Source organism: Lactuca virosa, chromosome 5 (genome assembly GCF_052849685.1).
Source record: "Lactuca virosa cultivar CGN04683 chromosome 5, Lactuca_virosa_CGN04683_v6, whole genome shotgun sequence".
Lineage (NCBI taxonomy): Eukaryota > Viridiplantae > Streptophyta > Magnoliopsida > Asterales > Asteraceae > Lactuca > Lactuca virosa.
The window spans coordinates 251,326,561-251,333,136 of NC_136430.1; the positions used below are offsets into that span (position 1 = coordinate 251,326,561).

General features: G+C 40.1%; 1 non-coding gene across 1 annotated transcript; it reads right to left on the reverse strand.

Annotated features, from left to right (window-relative positions):
* Window positions 1-783: 783 nt before the first annotated feature.
* LOC145117904 (small nucleolar RNA R71) lies at window positions 784-890 on the reverse strand. Its single transcript, XR_013712897.1, has one exon. It is a non-coding gene; the product is annotated as a small nucleolar RNA R71 (small nucleolar RNA).
* Between the last annotated feature and the right edge of the window lie 5,686 nt (window positions 891-6,576).

Here is a 6,576-nt window from a genome sequence, read left to right on the forward strand (position 1 = left end):
ACACGACGTGGTAGACTTTACCACGCCGTGGTGGACAGTAAGTAGGCAATTTTTGTTTAGTTTTACGTTTTTATTTTGTTCATTTTGCAGGAGTTCATGACCAGAGGTTCCAACACACCTTTGGTGCCACCACTTGAAGATCCAGAGTCAGCTCTTCATAAAAAGAAGGATAAGAACGCGAAAGACGATCAAACACCAAAGAAGACACCCTTACAAGAGTTCAAGTCAGTGTTCTCAAAGAGGTCGGGGAAGAAAACAGGATAATCAAGTTCATCTTCAAAGGACAAGAGCAAGATTGAAAGCATAGACCAAATACCTATCCCAAACGAGTCGAAATACGAGTCCGAGAACGAATTTGGACTATATACGAGCGAACCCGAAGACGAGCCAAGCAACGAAATGGAAAATATTGATGAGATGTCAATGGGAGCTTACAAGAAGCGTATCAGAGATGATGTTGGTCCGGGTTTGGTACAACCCGCAATTCCTGCCACTGCCATATTCGAGCTGAAGGGACACATCCTTAATGCACTTAATGATATACCATTCTATGGAAAAGATCATGAGGATGCTTTTAAGCATCTAGATGAAGTGAATGACATTGCAGATTATTTCAATCTCCCAAATGTCAATAGAGATACTGTCTTGTTAAGGATGCTACCAATCACTTTCAAAGGAGCTGCAAAAGATTGGTTAAAAGCACTTCCTCCTGGTATAATCACTACTTGGACTCAAATGCGTGAGCAATTTCTAGATCAATTTTGCCCACCATCCAAGATTGCTAAACTCAAGAAGGCAATAGCCAACTTTGAGCAACAACCGCGGGAGTCATTATACGAAGCTTGGGAGCGCTACAAAGGGTTGTTAAGGAATTGTCCTCAACATGATCTAAATATTCAACAAGAGATGTCTATATTCTATGATGGGGTCAATGTTATGACAAGACAACTCCTTGATTCTCAAGGGTCATTGACAAAGAAAAATCCAAGGGAGGTCAAGGAGTTAGTTGAAGAATTCGCAAGACACTCTCGTGAGTACCATAACCCAAGACAAGATGGAGCAAAAGGCAGTGGGGGTGCACATTATGAAGAGATGGCTGCCATGATGGCGATGCTCAATACTATGGACCGGAGATTGACCTAAATGGACCAATCAATTCATGCAATAAGAGTTGGATGTGAGAAATGTAGTGGGTCACACTTGACTAAGGATTGCCATTTGGATGATTATGGGAACAAGAAGGCTCAAGTTTGCTACTCAAGTGGGGACAAGTATAATGACGATTGGAGGAAGCCAAAGAAGGAGTGGCTGCCTTATGATGAGTACAAGAAACAGAAGGAGGTAAAGTACAGACAAACTGGCCGACGCTTTTACCAAAAAGAGCAACCACCAGTTGAGAAGAAAGCTGATTTGGAGACTATGTTGGTTCGTTTCATGGAAGCTTCAGAGAAAAGACATGATGATACTGAAGCAGCATTGAAGGATCAAAGAACAATGATGAAAGAATAGCAGACCTTGATGAAAAATCATCAAGCCATGATGATTGACCAGCAAAACTCACTACGAAATCAGCAAGCCTCTATCAATAACCTTGAAGCTCAACTTGGCCAATTTACAACTTTGGTGAATGAGAAGCTATTTCCTCAAATTCCTGAAAAGAAGACTCAATCCCATGTTATGGCAATTGATACTGAAGGAGAGGCAATCTCTGAGTTTTTAGAAGCCCTAGAAGTAGAGCCAAAGCCATCCGGACCAAAGCCAAAGAAGACGAAGCTCGAAAACGAAAATGTTGCTAAATTACCAGACTCACGTCGTGAGCCCGCCATGCTCACGTCGTGGGCTCGGTCTGAACAGAAAAATTCAGATTCCGTCCCGTCTTACCAACCTCCTTTGCCGTTTCCATCTCGAGCACATCTCAGTCCACTGGAAAGGGAACATCTGGAATTTATTCAGCAAATAAAGGGTATTCCTATTAATACCCCTTTTATCGATTCACTTTCAAATATTCAAGAATACGCGAAGTTCCTACAAGATCTTATGGAAACTCGTCAACTATTAAAGAAGAACTCTAAAGTAATTCTTAGTGAGCAAAGTTCTAGAGTGGTATTAGGAGACATACCTAAGAGGATGGGAGATCCTGGACGCCTCACTCTTCCATGTGCGTTTGGTAACAACTTGAAGACTTATGCTTTAGCCGATTCTGGGGCTAGCATAAATTTGATGCCATATTCATTTTATCAAAAGCTGAAGATTCATAAAATGAAGGGTACAAAGATGAACATCCACATGGCTAATCGTTCAGTGACTCACCCAAGGGGAATTGTAGAAGACATCCTTGTTAAAATTGGGAAATTTGTTTTCCCAGTTGACTTTGTGATTATGGATATAAAGGAGGATGTGAATCTCCCAATTATTCTTGGTCGCCCTCTACTTAATACTGCTAGAGCTTTAGTTGATGTTCGTGAATCGAAGCTTACATTGAGGGCTGGTGATGATGAGGAGACATTTGGAATACAAGATGGTTTTCAAGGAGAAGATGTAAAAGGTGAGGTGCTCAATATGGATGAAGATAATGATCTTGAAGAATTGGAAAAGCTAATGGAAGAAGAAATCAAAACAATTCATCAAGTCAAACGCACCAAACCGAGAGCATCCATCCCGTTCTTCGTTGAAGTCATTACCTACACAAAACCAACAACTTTGATGAGTGAGGAAGGCGATGAATTGTCGAGTGATGAAGACGAGACTACTTCCAAGGAGACAAGTCCAATTGTAAAGGAGGAAAAGATTCCTATGGAGCTTAATAAAAGTGAAAAAAAATTAGAGACTAAAGGGATAAAACGCAAGCTCGATGGAGACGAGATCAAAGCTAAAAATGAGAATTCAAAGAAGGTGTACATTCGACGTGTTCAAGCGTACAAGAGGCGATGGAAAGAGAAAAAGATTCAGGTGGTGATGGAATTTTTAGACGATTCAACGTAAGGAGGCACGGAGTCCGGCTCATGACTCCAAGAAAAAGAAGCGCTTCTCGGGAGGTAACTCGAGCTCGGTTTGAATTTTCTTTTCATTTATGTCTTTACTTTAGTTTTTGCATATTTAGTTTTTTTAGATATTCAATCATCTAATCATTCAAATTAAGTGGTAAAAGTTAAGTGCGGGCTTCCTAAACTAAGTGGTAAATAAGAAGAATTGTTAATTAAGTTTATATTTTTCGATCAGACATAACTCACGAGGTGAGTTCGTTAATATTCACCTCGTGAGCTCATAATACATACGGGATGGGACATTTTAACCAAATGAAACTATTAGCCCATTATTGTGTAATTAAATGGCCCAACCACGTTAGCCCACAAAAACTCACAACGTGAGTTAGAAAGAATTCACGAGGTGAATCCAAAAGTAACACGTGACCACAACTTAAATAATTCAGAATCCTTTTGACCAAACCACTTTCTCAACCTCACGAAGTGAAGATTGTTCTTTGGTCCCCCTCCCACCCGATTTCGGCCTAGATTGACTGAATTCAATACTTTTGCTTACGTAATCTTCACACAAAGGTAAACATCTCATATTTATTTTGGTTAATTTTCACTAATTTGTTGATTTAGGGGTTAGGGTTTGCATTTCATTTCAATATCAAAATCAATACCCTTAATGTGTGAAGATTTTGCTGCGTGCGCCTGGAATGAGTTTGAAATTGTTCTAGCATAAAACCCTAAACATTAGATTCCCACGATTCGCACACAGAATGGACCGATTCTGACTCTTGATTACGAACTCACGACGTGAATCCTTTGGGATTCACGAGGTGAATCCTGGCACCATCAAAACAGTTTTCTGTTTATTAAATAATTTCTTGGATTTTTTTGTGGTTGTTTGTTGTTTTGTTTTGCAGAAATGGGTCCAAGAAGAGAGGTTCCAGTTGGGGTGGCTAGTTTGCACCCATTTTACGTCTTCCCAGCAACTTTGCCTCGTGATATTTTGACACTGTGCAACAACCAGTTGGGATGGTTACACAACAGAGAGTTTGCTATTGCCCCAACAGTTAATTGGCAAAGGCTTTAGGAGGTTGGACTCGTTGAAAGACTAAACCCGTTTCTTACCAAAACTTTTATGGGAAACGGGTATTCGTTTACATGCAAGGGATGGAGTAATTTGTTCGCCATCCAAGAAAGAGTTTACAAGGAATTATGTGTTGAATTCTTTTCTACCGTGGTGTTCCATGAAAATGTCCAAGACCCTAACTATTCACAAGCATTGGTCTTTCGTTTGGGTGGGGAATATAGGGAGTGCAGTTTGGTAGAATTCTCATGGAGGATGGGTTTATACGAGGCCCACGAGACCGTGACCCCCGAGTTTTCTATGTTCTTACGGGAGGCTACCCGTACTTATTCCCGGGGAATGTCGGGGTATGAATTTTGGAGCCATATTGCTTTTGGTGTTTTCAACTCCGGTGTGTCACCAGAAAGCATCATCAAATCACCCATTCATCGTTTGCTTCACAGGCTGATCACATTCTCCATCCACCATAAAATATTTGGAGATAAGGTCACCAAGATTAATTTATTTTTCTTGTGGTCTATTTTACAACCGGGGTTTTGTTGTAATCTTCCCTAATTCTTGGCTCGTTACTTGGCAGAATATGCAGTGAGTTCCCGACCCGGGAGCCCAATCTGTGGTGGCCATTTTGTCACCCGCTTAGCCAAGTCTTATGGCGTGCTCATTCCTGCGATTACATGAACACTTACGTGTATACAAGGGAACGAATTTTCTATGGGATACCTTGAGACAATACGGGTTGTGGTCAATTATGGGACGCATTGGGGGATACCGCACAACGATAACGAGGGTGAGGACAAACTGACCGAAGAGCCTGAGCAACAACCACAGCCAATGCCTCGGAGGAGGAATGTGCGAGGACGAGGAGAGAGAGGACAACTGGTGCATCAACCCGCACCTTTTGGAGAAGCGCATTTTGAAGGAGATATGGCGGGTTATTTTGATCAGCTGTCTTTGAGCACTAATTGGATTGGGGGTACAATGGAAAACATGGTCCGACATTTCCAGATTGAGCAACCACCACAGTTGGGTCACTACCCCATTTTCCCAACGTGGAGCTCTTATCAACATTCAAGAGGAGACGGAGCCAGGACCAGTGGAGAAAATGAGGATGATGAGGATGATTGATCGTTTATTTTTAGTTTTATTTCGTTTATTTTAGTCTTGTTTGGTTTGGTTTTATGTTGTTTTTAAATTTGTTGGATTGTAAGACTATTAAGATATTATGTTACTTTTTGCTTCCTTTGGTTATTAATTTCCAGATTTGCTAGGAGCTGCATGAAAAGGATGTCGAGATATGAGTGCGTATATGTTTAGCCGGGAGTGTTTAAAGTCGAGAGTCGAGACCCACAATTTAAAATAAGTGTGGGGTGAGTCAAGAGCGAAGGTAGAGTTAGAGAGAAGAGTCCAAGATAATAGGGTTAGAAGAGTCTTAATCCATTAAGACATGGGGTTGAATACAAGAATTGAAAGAAGAGTAGGGGGCAAATTATTTCTGGGATTCCAGTTTTCACCTCGTGAATATTCAAATATTCACCTCGTGAGTCAGTATATGATGACTTCCCAGAACCCGCTTCACACCGACTTCACCTCGTGAATATTCAAATATTCACCTCGTGAATTTAGTAGCCCCACGACGTGAATTTATATTTCACAAAAAAATGAATGTTATTGTTCCATATTCATTATGTGGTTCACCACCATTCTTTTTTAGGATTATCATGAGGATAAGAATGGCTCATTTTCTTTACCATGAAATGTGGCGTATGCTTTCCCACATTGTTCTTTCTGTTTTGGAGTTTTACACCACATTTGTTGAAGATTGAAGTTTCGATACCATACTTTGCCGGTACATTACATATCTCGCATGTTCAAGATCCAAGTTCCTATTTCACGAAGTCCGTATTCAAGATGCACACTTTATCCACACTTTTGGAGTTCGATCTCACCACTTCTATCCCAGGGGAGACTGTTCCTTTTTCTCCCTCTTTGTAATTATATGTTTTGCATAGCATACAATGAGGGCATTGTATGTAATAAGTGTGGGGTAGGAGGTCAAAAAAGTAATTGCTTGGGTTGAAAAAAAAGTAAATTGCTAGAAAAGTAGTAAATTAAAATTTTTTAATAAATTTTCAATAATAATCTAATAATTTAATCTAGTAATAATAATTTGAACTTAAGTTGCTAGTGTTGTGTGGGATGATCCGATGAGAGCTCAAATGTTTAGTTGAGCCAATATACGTTATAGTGCATTTGTGGCCTCCTTTATTATAGTGAAATCATGGGACTAAAACACAACCTCGCTTAGTTTGAGGGATGCAATATGTTTAGCATCGTGTACCAAAAATGTATCCAGGAAAACTAATACCTTAACCAATAAAGGTTGAAGTTAAGCGCCCCTGCTTAAGCATGTAGGTTTTTGAGTGAAAAAAAAAGTGAGATACATGTGAAAAAAAAAGAAGAGAGAGAAATTACCAAAAAGTGAAAAGTTGAAGAATTTTTGGAGCTATAGAAGTA